This window comes from Hippopotamus amphibius, chromosome 16, assembly GCF_030028045.1.
Source record: "Hippopotamus amphibius kiboko isolate mHipAmp2 chromosome 16, mHipAmp2.hap2, whole genome shotgun sequence".
NCBI classification, from domain to species: domain Eukaryota; kingdom Metazoa; phylum Chordata; class Mammalia; order Artiodactyla; family Hippopotamidae; genus Hippopotamus; species Hippopotamus amphibius.
In genome coordinates this window covers 7,994,566-8,008,014 of record NC_080201.1, presented here as the reverse complement: position 1 = coordinate 8,008,014, position 13,449 = coordinate 7,994,566, and positions in this window count along the sequence as shown.

Sequence of the window (13,449 nt, the reverse complement as noted above, 5' to 3'; positions counted from 1 at the left end):
ATGCTGGGGTTCCCTGAGACCGTTAACGTGCAGCGGAGGAATATGCCACGGCCTGGCTGTGAGCACCAGCCCAGATCTCAGAATCACAAAGGTCTGCCTCTTAACGCCAGGTCAGCTCCCAGCTATTAGCAATAATTTTCCTCTTCTCAACTGATTGTTGTTTCTCAGGAAAATATCCCTGAAGCTCAAAACCAGTAAGGATGGTTTCAAAGCAAACTTAAGAAATGGAAGTCAATGCAGGAGCCAGGCTCACCAATGGCTGATGGACCACCCTCTCTGAGCTGGCACTGGGATCTACCTCCAAGCAATTGTGTTACAGGTGATGGAGGCAGAAAAGCACGACAGTCAAGAGCATTGGCTCATACATAGATGGCTTGGATTCATAATTTGCCTTCACCTTGTATCAGGTCTACGATCTTAGATACATATCTTAACTGCTGAGCTACCAATTTCTCATCAGGTAGAAGGAAATGAAGAATAACACTTTTCTCATGGGGTTATCGTGAGAATCTGTGAAATAATACATAGAAAGTGTTGGCCAAGTGACAGACACATAGCAATTCCTCAATAAATAGTGACAAGCATGACTTTTCTCTTCTGTCACTCCCCTCCTTGCTCAGAAGGCCACGGGCACACTGGTCTTCTCTCTCTCCTTTAAACATGCCAAGCATCTCCTGCCTGGGAGCCCTTCTTCTTCCTGGTGCCACTGCCTGGCAGGCTCTGCCCCGCAAACTCACAGAGCTGTGTGGTAGATGCTACATCCTCATCCCTGTCACCTGTGAATACACTCCTTTACGTGACCACAGGGATTCTGCATGTGTGAATAAGTTAAAGACCTTAAGAGGGGGATTATCCTGGAGTATTCAAGAGGGTTCAGTGTAATCACGGGAGTCCTGTAAAGTGGAAGAAAGAGGTAGAAGAGGCAGAGAGATAGGATTGAGATGGACCAGACCACCAGTGCTGGCTCTGAAGATGGAGAAGGGGCCAAAGGCCAAGGAATGTAGGCGCCTCTGGAAGCCAGAAAAGGTCAGGAAATGGATTCTCCCTAGAGATTCCAGAAAGCAATGCAGCCCTGCGGACACCTTGACTTGGGCTGAGTGAGACCTGTGCAGATCTGTGTCCTACAGAACTGTACGATAAATCGATTTGTATTGTTGCCAGCCATCAAGTTTGTGGTAATTTGTTTTAGCAGCAACAGAAAACTGGATCCTTTCCACTCAGACCTCAACTCAAATGTCACCACCTGAGAAATCCCTCCTAACTGCTCAATTTAAGTTACACACCCCTCCCCTGTCCCCCAGTCACTATCAAAATAGCTAGTTGTGACTTTCATCCAGTATCTATCGCTATGAGAAATCACTGTCAAATTTATTTTTTGGTTGGTTCTCTATTGCCTCATGAGAATGTAAACATCATTAACAAGCGAAATGCATTTATTTCTGTATAAACAATACCTAAAAGAGTGCCTGGCGCTTGGCAGGAGTTCAGCTGGTGCTTCTTACCTTTCATGTTTTTCAAACTGACCTTCAGGGAACTTGACTTGACATGTGGTCTGACACATGCAATAAAATAAGGAATTTAGACTCGATTTACCTAGGATTGTAAAGAGATGCAGCAACAGCATGTTTAGGGTATGAGCATTACCATTTCTCCATTGTTGGAAAATACAAGCAGTTTGCTTTCATACTCTTTCCTACTGAGCTCACACAGGGCCTCAGAATCCTTCTTAACGTAAAGTTCAAGGCTACCATTATGAACCAACTGCGGTTGGAAGACTGGGTGGAATTTATTTGCCATTCTCAGAGAATAATGCCCAGGAGGAAAAAGGTTTATACTGTAGAAGGAACTAGGGACATTAAGGCTGGGGGGAACAATGATAATCATGTAATATTGATTGATTGATTGATTGCTACGTGCCAGGTATTATCCGAAGCTTTGATAAGTAATATCTTACCCAATCCTCACATCAACCTTATGAAATGGGTTCTATCTTTACCCTGTTTTCACCTTTCCCAAGGTCACACAGCTAATAAGCAGCAGAGTGGATATCTGAAGCCCAGAGCTTTAATTCTGGACATCTCCCAGTTATATACATTGTCAGCTTGGGATACAGAGTGTGAGATCTCTTCCTTTGAATATTTGAAGGGCTGCCAAGTAAAAGAAGATGAGATCTGTTCTGTGTGGATTCAAGGGCACTGAGACAACCCTTCATATTTGCATAATTCCCTCCCATAATTCACACATTTTATCCTCAAAACAACCCCAAGTGGTTGCCGTAAAGACACAGGAATCTGTGACTTGGAGAGGAGAATTGCCTTGCCCGATCCACATAGTTCAAGCGCAGCCTGGGCAGACTTCAACCCCGATTTTCTTTCCTGGGTGTCCCGGCCTTGGTCCACTGTGCTCAGTTACCTGTAGCATTAATGCAGCAAAACTTGACTCTCCGGATGCTATCAGTCTTGCACTCTGCTAAGCTCTGAGACTCAGAGACACAACAAACCTGCTTTTAAGAAATGTAGAGTCTGGTAAAAGAGACACAGAATAGCCCCTTGTAATCTGGCACTATGGAAGCCATAGGAATCACAAGGAATGGTTAAGAGAAGAGAGAGAGGGAGGCAGATGTTTGTCTGGGTGAGAAATCTATGGAAGGCACCAAAGGGAAGGTGACGTGTGACACAGGACACGTGGATGGGCAGCCACCTTAGGGAGGTCATTTTGGTTCAATGTAAGAAAGAACTTCCCACCAAATGTGCCAAAGGTAGAAAACATTTAATCTTACATCATCATAGAAGGATTTCAATGGCTTATTTTTAGACCACATGGCGGGAAGAACTCTAAATATTGGATAAAAGGTTGAATTTGATGACCATTTAACCCTCTCCCAGCCTAAAACGCGTATGAGATCTTGGCTTCTCAATGAATTATTTGACTATTCACACAATTCAATTCTATGTCACAGCTTTGGGCAAGCACCACACCAACAAGCTTCAGGCCTTGAGGGCTCTATCCCTGTGTTTGAAAATTTCTCAGCCCCGGGGAAGAGAGGCACCTGAACCAGCACAATAGTTTCTTGATAAGTGAGTCCCGAGAGATATATGCTCAGTACTGTGTTGCTCTTCTGCTGCTTACAAAGAATTTTCTATAAGGCAGCCCTTATCTTTAGAAATGACCCTAGAAGGTAGGCTGTTACCATTTCAACACTGATTTACTCATTCATTCCACAATCATTTATTGAGTGCCAAACCCTCTGCTAGTTGCGGAAAGAAACTTATTCAACCCAACAACATGCCCTCCTAACTCCAAATGTGAGCGAGACAAGCCACCAGCAACAGAGGCCTAAAGGGACATGGCTGGTGTCTGGAATCCTTGGACCATTATCAAGGAGGCAAAAAGAATCTGGGACTGTGACGGTTACTTGTTCGGAAAGTCTTCAACAGGAACTTTCAAGCAGGTAATAAAAAGAAGTGATAGTAATAAATAAGGAGGGTTTTATTCCATAAGAGAGATTTGTGGTCGACAGAATCATGACACCCCCACAGATGTCCACACCCTCATCCCAGAATCTGTGAGTGTGTTATCTTATGTGGCCAAAGGGGACTTTGCAAATGTGATTAGGTTAAGGATCCTGAGATGAGGAGATTATCCTGGATTATCCAGTGGACTCAATGTAATCACAGGATGCTTATAAGAGAGATGCAGGAAGTCAGAGCCAGAGAGAGACTGGATGACATTGCATAGCTGGCTTTGAAGATGGAGGAAGGGGCCAATGGGTCAAAGAACGCAGGCAGCTTCCAGAAGCTGGAAAAGGCAAGGAATGGATTCTCCCCTAGAATCTCTAGAAGGATCACAACCCTATGACACCTTGATTTTGGGACGTCTGACCTCCAGGACCATGAGATAATAACTCTGTGTTGTTTTAAGCCACAAAGTTTGTGGTAATTTATTCCAGCAGCAACAGTAAATATAGTACTATTGGTTGAGTTGTGCATATATCAAGTAATTTACATTCATTTATTCCAAAAAATATTTACTAAGTATGATGCTCCAGGAACTGTGCCAGCTTCTGAGGGTACAGCAGTAGCCCAAATAGTGAGGAACTAATTTATGGTCCAATGAGTAAAAACTGAGGAAACAGCCCAATAAACTTGGTATTGCTACACCCATCATAGTGATAAGCAAATGAAGGCAAAGAGGAGTAAACTAACTTCTGCAAAGTCTTTTGAGTTATAGATGGTCCAGCCAAACTCATCTGTCTCACAAAAAACCAATGCCATTTCCAGCACTTTCTCATTTTCCTTAGGGACAGCTCAGTGATGCAGATCTGAAATGCTTTCACACGCATAACCCTCCTATTTTCCTCTAAATTCCCTGAGAAGCTGCATACATCCTTTCCTCTGATGGGACAGAGGCCATTTCTAAAACTGCTTTGAATCATGGCACTTCTCAACTTTCTTCTCTTTTGGACCACAGATGTATCTTGTTATAGGCAGCCCCTAATATTTCGATTATTTTGATGCAAATCCATCACCCATAATAAATTCCCCTGCTTTCCAAATGCAATCGATTTTAGAAGCATGAAAGCAAAAACTAAGTAAGCCCTGACAGTCTTTGCAAGTGTCTGTGACAGGAGAGACCTAAGTGGCTGAAAGCTATTTTCCTCACCGTCAATATGCTGGATGATTTTCCTTGCACAAACACATATCCATACGGTCTGGCTAATGCTTGCCTTTTTGGACATATGTGAGCAAATAAATGTAATTACGAGCAAGATGTAATCACAATTGCTTTGCTATTAAAGCTGCTGTACACTCTCGTGGCTTGGTTAGCAATATATGCAGGAGGGTGGAATTACTTGCTACTCTCCCAGGAAGAAAAACATGCCAGAAGTATGGCCTCCTTTATATTACATCTGCAAAATACAACATTTAAATGCAGAATTTGACTTTCCAAGAATCGCACCAGAAAACCTTTTAACAGAAACAGCAGGGAGAGAAAGCTTTTTAAATCATGATACTCCATGAAGGATTATGAGAATGGAGGTCATCGCATGAGACGGAATTGCAAACACAATGAGGAAAATCTTTCTCCTCTGTGTAAATACATGGGGACGATTTATTCTTCTCTGTTGAGCTATCAGGGGATATTTTCAGCTTCTGGAAAAAGGAAAGGAAAGATGCCACCATGTCCAAATGGATCTGTTCAGAGTGATGTGCTTGCTGGTACCTGGTAGGAATGGTCAGCTTCTCACATACTAAACCAGGCTGCCTGAGAAGATCCCCCTGAAGATTTGCTTCCTCATAGCCTGTTAAGCAACTGGGCACACAGAGGCTGACAAGACTCACCTGTATTCAGTCCTTAAGGGAAGAGCAAGAAAGGGCAAGTCTATCCATGTCACAATGCCTGAAAGCCAACGTACCAGGACAGTGGCCCATTTGCTATGATCAGGTATGGACCATCTTCATGTTCAATTCAGCTCTCAGAAATATTCAACTCTACCACTTGGGTTGTTTGGGTCAGCATCGGGTACTGACCTCTTTGGTGAGATTGTCGGAGGGAAAGAGATTACTCAACAATGTATCTGATTTCTAAGTCATAACAAAACATCTGTAAAAGTAACACATTCATTTGGCATCTCTGTAGGTGAAGGTACACCCAAACATGGGTATGCCTTCTTTAGGAGTCATGATGGACAGATAGATAGATGGTTTTTTGTTTTCACTTGACATTTCTTGATTACTTACAATGAGCTGAACAACTATTTCAACATGACAATGTACAGGGTAGTAAGACACAGAGAGTTCTGCCCTCAAGCATAACAGTATCTAGTTGAGACAGAGGAAGGAATAAACAGATTGTATCAATAAAAAGCAAGTGCTGTGTGAGAGCAGGTGAAAGAGGGTTACTTCTTTGGTTCTTTTGCCTATACAAGGTCTCAAAATCTTGACTCTGATTATGAGCTGGGCTCATCAAGTTTAAATATTTTAGTTAAACTCCAGAAACTTTTTGTGTTGTTTTGTTTTTAACAGGACTTTGTAATGAGAGCCAAGCATTGTATGTGAATGACTGATGTGCAGAATAAAATAAACCATATAGTGTTTCCTTTATGGTGAACTTTAGTAATGCTGCATTTCTTTGATGCTACAGCTCAGGGTTTTTCACATTTTAGCATAGCTGAAAATAGGATATGTCCTCTACCAGTGGAATCTCAAAATTACAATGACAGTATTTTATCTTTCTTAGATATACATAAAATCAGGTTGCGTCTTACTCTTAGACGCAAGGAATGATAATTTATATGAATATATTCATATGTCAATAGCAATTGTATACAGAGTACTGATTACATAGTGGTGTGCTGATAAATACCAATTAGATAGTAATAGGCTGATAAATGTTTAATAACCAGCTCTCTGATTTGTCTCATTTGCCAAATTTTCCTAGTGTAAATTCTCCTACTGTGGTCAATTTCAGGCTAACAAGGTCACATCACTGACTGTAAGCTGGGGTGAGCACAAGGGGTCTGGAGAGCCTGGACGAGCCGGTCCTAGCACACCGCTGCACGAATGCAAATCTAGAGCTATTTTCAACCTCTTTCCCCACCAGTGTGGCTCAGGCTATAACAACCTGTAAAGCCCTATCAGTGTTTTTACTTAATATCACCCTGACAGTATCAAGTTATATATAATCTGAAGTGCGAATCTGATATTAACTTGCAGTTCCTTCTTATTAGGCTCCCAGCCTCTGTTTTTGAGGGGAGTATTTCTGTCCTTATCCTGCTTCAATCCTCTTTCTCATTATCTGGCTTGGTGTCAGCTGCTGACTCTAATTTTTATATAATGATATTCTACATTCCATAGCAATCTTCATCAGAAATGGACAAATTTCATATGTTCGAGGCTTTATATGATTGCAGGGCACAGTTGGTGTTTGCAAATGTTTTGAGTTCAAACTTGAAGACTGAATATTTTCCCACCATTAGCAAAAAAAAGAAAAAGAAGGTCTTCTCTCACCACTTGCATTCGGTGTTGCACTGGATGTTCTAGCCAGTGCAATAAGGCAAGTAAAAAAAAATAAAAGTGATCCCAAACAGAAAGAAATAACTAAAACTGTTTTTAACCATAAATGATGTGATCTTCTATGTAGAAAATCTGGTCGAATCCCCCAAAATGATACTAAAACTAATAAGTGAGTTTAATAAAGTTGCAGTATACAAAATCATTATACAAAAATCAGTTACGTTTCTATTAATAAGTAACTGAAAATACAAAATATTAAATGCCGTTTACAATATCATCAAAAAATATGATAATTGAAATACTTAGGCAAAAATCTGATAAAAGATGTGAAAGTCCTGTACTCTGAGATCTATAAAACATTGCTGGAAATAATTAAAGACTTAAATAAATGGAAAGATACACTGTGTTCATTGGTCAGAAGCCTCAATATGGCTAAGATGTCAATTCTCCCTAATCTCCCAGATTATGATAGAAATTGATTATATTCTAAAAGTCATATGGAAATGCAAAAGAACTAATATAGCCAAAATAATTTCCAAAAAGAATAAAGTTGCACAGCTTACACTCCCAGATTTCAAGATTTATAATAAAGCTCCAGCAATAAATGTACAGGCAACTGATTTCCTACATGGTACAAAGGCAATTCAGCACATGAAGCATAGTCTTTACAACAAATGGTGCTGGAGCCATTGAATATACAGATAAAAACGAATAGCTTTGATCCATACCTTGAACAATACATAATATTAATTCACAATGGGTCATAGACCTAAATATGAAACCTAAAACTATAAAACTTCAAAAAGAAAACATAGGAGAAAGCCTTTCTGACCTTGGATTAGGTGATGATTTCTTGGATATGACATCAAAAGCACAGTCCGTAAAGGAACAAACTGATAAACTGGACTTCATAGAAATTTAAAATGTCTACTCTTCAAAAGACACTGTTAAGAGAGTGAAAGGACAAGCCACAACCTGAGAGAAACTATTTGCAAGTCATATACCTGGTAAAGAATTTGTTTTCAAAATGTCTAAAGACCTCTTGAAAGTCACCAATAGAAAATAACCCAACAAATTAAAAAGATTACGTGGGTAGCCAGTAAGCACATGAAAAGTTGTCTAATATCATTAGTCCTCAGGGAAATGAAAATTAAAACTACAATGAGATACCACTACATACCTATTAGAATGACTAAGATTAAAATGACCCATCATCACACCACATCTTGTGAAAGAATGTGAAAGAACCAGAACTCTCATACACTGCTGGTGGGAATGCAAAATGTTACAACTACTTTGGAAAACTACTTGGCAATTTCTTTAAAAGTTAAACATGCACCTATCACATGATCCAGCCATTCCATTCCTAGGTATTTGCCTAAAAGAAATGAAAAGTCTTTCTGTATACAAAGACTTTTAAATGCATGTCCACAGAAGCCTAGTTTGTAATAGCCCCAAACTGGAAACTCCCCAAATATCCCACAACAGCTGAATGGTTACACAGAGGTATAGTCACACCATGGGATATTTCGCAGCAAAACAAGAATAAACTCTTGTTACACACTGCAACCTGGATTAGTCTCAAAATAATTGTGGTGAGAGGAGGAAGCCAAACAAAAATGAGAACATACTGTATAATTCCATTTATGTAAAACTCTAGAAAATACAAACTAATGTATAGTGACAGAAAGCAGATCCGTGGTTGCCTAATGGGAAAGAATGATTACAAAGGGACACAAGGAAACTTTTAGGGATAAATGGATATGTCCGTTATCCTGTGTAATAGTTTCCCTAGTGTCTACATATATCAAAACTTATCAAATTATACATTTTTAAAACATGCAGTTTATGGTATGTCAATTATACCTCAATAGAGCTGTTTTTTAAGTATAGATACTGGACAGGTTTTAGTGCCAGAATTCTTAAAATATACTCATGCATACCAAGTGGATTAATGATTCAGAATAAAGAAGTAGATGGACTAATTTAACAACCATTTTTAGAACAACTTATTTGTTCTGGGCAGTAGATTTTGAGTGTTATGGTATTAGGTAACCAGTCTGATCACCTTCTTCCCTAGTTGTTTGTTTGTTTGTTTGTTTTTTCTTTTTCTTTTTCTGGTTAATGTGTATTCATTCACTCACTCACTCATTAAGTAAATAATTATTAAGCACTGACTAGCAGCCAGTACTCTTCTAATACAGCATTTTTTTAAAAAATGAAATCTCTCTTTCAAGGAGCTTGCCATCGGGTGAAGCAGACAGGCAGTTAAAATGCAACATCAATAGATCTCCACCCTTTATTGGAGATTATTTCATGTGCCTACTGTTTGCCAGACAACATATAGTAGAAGTCAGCAAGCAACTAGGTTTCTATCCCCTGGGAATGTGAAGCCCAAGCTAAGAGAAGGAAAACAAAGGAAAGTCTATAATAAAGTACGTGCCAGGTGGCTGCATGGTGGGGAAGCAGCCTCCAGAGAGGTCATCCCAGACTCCCAGAGAAAAAAGATGCTGACACTGTGGCTCTCTAGTCATTCCATGCCATCTCAAGTAGCTGATTTGTAGTTTATTCCCTAAGGCTGTGTTTTAGGATGGGAATCTGGATGGTCCCATGTGATCAACATCATAGCCAGCCCTCCCTGAAGCACCAAAAGGGAAAACATGCATAATACAGAAAACATCAGGCCCCAGGTCCCAACAATATAGCAGATACCCCTCTGTGGCCAAGAGACACTCCAACTGTGATTGGGGCATATTCAAGTCATTCCTAAGGAGATGAGATACCTATTCCCCAAAACTTTCCATTCTCATATCTTTGGAACAGTTCCCCATGTGGCTATTTTTAGCTACATCACTATAGTAAAGGCCAATCAGCTGAGTTATTAAATGCTGAGTAACGCCAATGTTTACCTAATAAGAAAGAGCAATATTTTTAAAATACGGCAAGGATAGAATGTATGTACATCAAAGGTGCTGTAGAGAGGGGGTAATTCCCAGAGGTGTTTAAATTCCACATCAAATCCCCTTTAAGAAGCCAGCAAGAACATTTATTCAATATCAGATATCAGATTTTCTGTGCTCAGAATCGCTTCTCTTTGAGTCCTTACTCGAGAAGAAACATGAAGGTTTTTTTGCATGAACAGTGCATCAGCACTGTTCCATGAGATAACATAAAAAGATAAAGCAGCTTTTTTCCTACAGTGCAAAGTGGTCTTACAGGAAACTCGCTGTCAGTTACATCCTCTGAGACCAAGTCTTCACTAGAGAAGTCAAGTCAGTGACAGCAGCAAATAAGCATTCTTCTCATCACCTGGCTTTTGGGATAAGAGCAGTTTTAGTCGGGCCGGAGTAATCGCTAGGGTTTCTTCTCTCAGAGTTTTTCATTCCTTGTCCTTTGGCTTTATCAGACACCAAACCAATTTTTCCTATATTTAGCGCATCGGTCAGTATGAGCCTCCAAAGCAGGCAAGTGTCAAGGAATCATAGATGATTTGAGCTAGAAAGAATTCAAAAGCATCTAACCCAACCTTCTCATTTTGCAGACAAGGAGACTATAGCCTGGAGAGTCCGGGGCTTCTCCAATACTATCTCATTTCCATTCATCCAATAAATATCTGCAATATGCTATGCATTTGTCAGCAAGTCCCCACAACATGTTGGGTTGCATGAGTTATACTAAGTTTTTGGATGAAAAAAAATGGAACTACTAAGTCTTATAAGTTGTCTAAGTTATTAAATATAACATAGCTGAACTTCAACTTGGATCTGAAGACTCCAATTCCAGTGGTCTCTCCAACATATGCTGGTTTATAACTCATAAGCCAGGATTTTAACATTTTCTACCAGTGAAGAAGAAGGACCTGACAACACAGCCACTGACAAATCACTAACACTTCTCTGCTTACCAGGGGCCTCTGGCTAGGGTCTTGGGCCGTGCGTGTTAATGTTCTTGTTATGCCTTCAACTCTTGGCTGTGAACCTATTTACATGGGTTCTTACTGAAACTCTATTCCATTACATGCAGAAATAAAATAAATGGAGCACAGAGGGCATTCTTGGGGGAAAAGATCAAAGTCAAAGAGTGCAGCTGGTTAGAAGTTGTGTCTGGGGAAAGGGATGTTGCATATGAGGTCTCATCAGGTTTGCAGATCCATCAGACTCCCATAGAGCCAGTCATCTACTGTGCACACAAGGTCCACAGTGATGTTTCTGCAACACACCCGCTCACATCACTCCTCTCTTCTCCTTTGCCCTGACCACAAAGTACATGCTCATGAACAGGCTTACAAAGCTCCTTGTGACATGAGCCCTGTCTTCCTCCATCCGCATCCTTCCTTAACAACCCGACCTGCTGCTCTGCTGGCTTCGTACATGCACACTTGCTTTCCATTCTCACCCTCTGTGAACTTTCCTCTCACCTCTAGGTCCTGGCACAAGCTGTTCCTTTAGCCAGTGAAACTCTTTCCCACCTTCACAACCCATCTCAGATGGAAATCTCTCTGAGCAGCCTTGCCTGTGCCCTCCACCCTGTAATAAATGCACTTAGATTGGGCCTCCTATTCTCTCCATCTCACAGCTGTTATCACACTGCAGTGGAAGAGCCTGTTTAGTTGTGTTCAGTTACCATTATGATGTGAGCTTCCAGCTCACCAGTGTACCCAATGCTAGGCTCAATGTCTTACACACAATAGATGCACAGTAATGATGTCAAATGAATGAATGAATGAATGAATGGATGGATGGATGGATGGATGAATAATGATCTGACTTGGCCTATAAGCAGTTATACTAAAGCTGCTTCAGTTGAAGGCAACCAAGAATGACTAGAGGTTTACACCTGTCTTTCCAAGTGATGTTTTTGGAGAGTTCATGGGGTCAGCCCAACGCAGCAATCTCTGTCAAAAAAGACCACCCAGGCGACGTAGAGAATGCATGTTTGCCACGTATATGTGACAGGCTCGAGGAAAATCCAGCCTGCTCTAGAGAATCATCGGCCAACAAAGGAGGTGACTCTGAAAGCAAACACACAATGTCCTCTGTGCTACAGAATTTATTTCTTGTTGATACCTAAATGGAACCTGAGATAGACAGAGGCTTAATGAACAAAGACTCCAGAAGAGGCAGCCTGTCCATGGGTAAAATGAAATCACTCCCGATTACCTCCAATGGACAGCAGTTATGAGATCCTGTACACAATTTAAAGGTAATCTTGTAATTTAAAAAGGAAAAAAAAAATGCCAATCGAACCTAATGGTAAGTGACATTTTGGCTCAGCTGCGATTAGAATCAAGCAACTTTCTTCTGGTGCTTTAGCGGCAGTGGCTTCCCTGGGTTCACAGAGGGTTAATTCTATGATCCTTGGGGATGCCTTAATGGCCCTGGTTATCCAAACCTTGATTCAGAGCAGAGGCCACAGATTATGTTTTCTCTGCACATCCACAGACATATTAAGACCTGAAGTGGAAATGACAGGAGGAGAATAACTCCTTTCTCTTTGGAAATGCCCCAGGAGAGTTTTCCACCACGACCTCCTCAGACCCTGGCTATACATTAGAGTTATTGTCCTGAGAGGAGATTCAGTTAGAGCCTCTGATTCATTTCTTATAGTGCTCTCTTGTTTATTCTTGGTGGCAGCTAACTTGTAAAATTTTATTATGATTTTTTTCTTGGTTTGTGTCATGGAGGGGATAAAAAAAAGCAATGATTCTATCATCAGTCCCAAATGCAGTTGGATAAATCCACACCAAGGCCATGTATTGCAGGGGAAACAGGGTAACAGGTTGTTCTGTTCCCAGTGCTCATTCTCTGGGTTTAGATTTTGTGTTTCTAACAGCCCGGAAGACTGCGGGAAAGAGGAAAGCGTAAGGCTTGCGTGTACCACTGGGATAGTGGTCACGCCGAAGTGGATTTCCAGTTTCATCCTCTTACCAGACTGGTATTAGGGTGATCCTTATAAGCACCATGTGATCAAACCGCCCCCACCACTGATTGGTGATTCACCAAAATTACCACGGCTCACCGTGATTGCCACAGGGAGCACTTCCCAGGTTCTACTGCCCCCAGCTGCAAGCTGCATTCCAATGACACTAAAATGCACACAGTACCCATTGGAGGCCCCCTGTTTCATGACTGTTATGCTTGCTTATGCTGTTCTCTCTCTTAGAACATCCTGTATTTTCTCCCTCCATGCTCTTTCCCCTAACTGCTACGCATTTGCCCAGAATCAACTCCTCAGACGTCATCTCCACCATTCTGGCCCCCAAACACCCTACTGAACTTCATCAACCTATTGAAATAGTCTATTTGATTTTCTTTATCCCTTGTCAGACTACATTCTATCTCATTATTCAGACCAGGCTCTCTTCACCCTTTTATTTCCAGAGCCTCACACAGCAATTGGTACATGGTGGGTGATTGGTACACGGTGGGGGTTG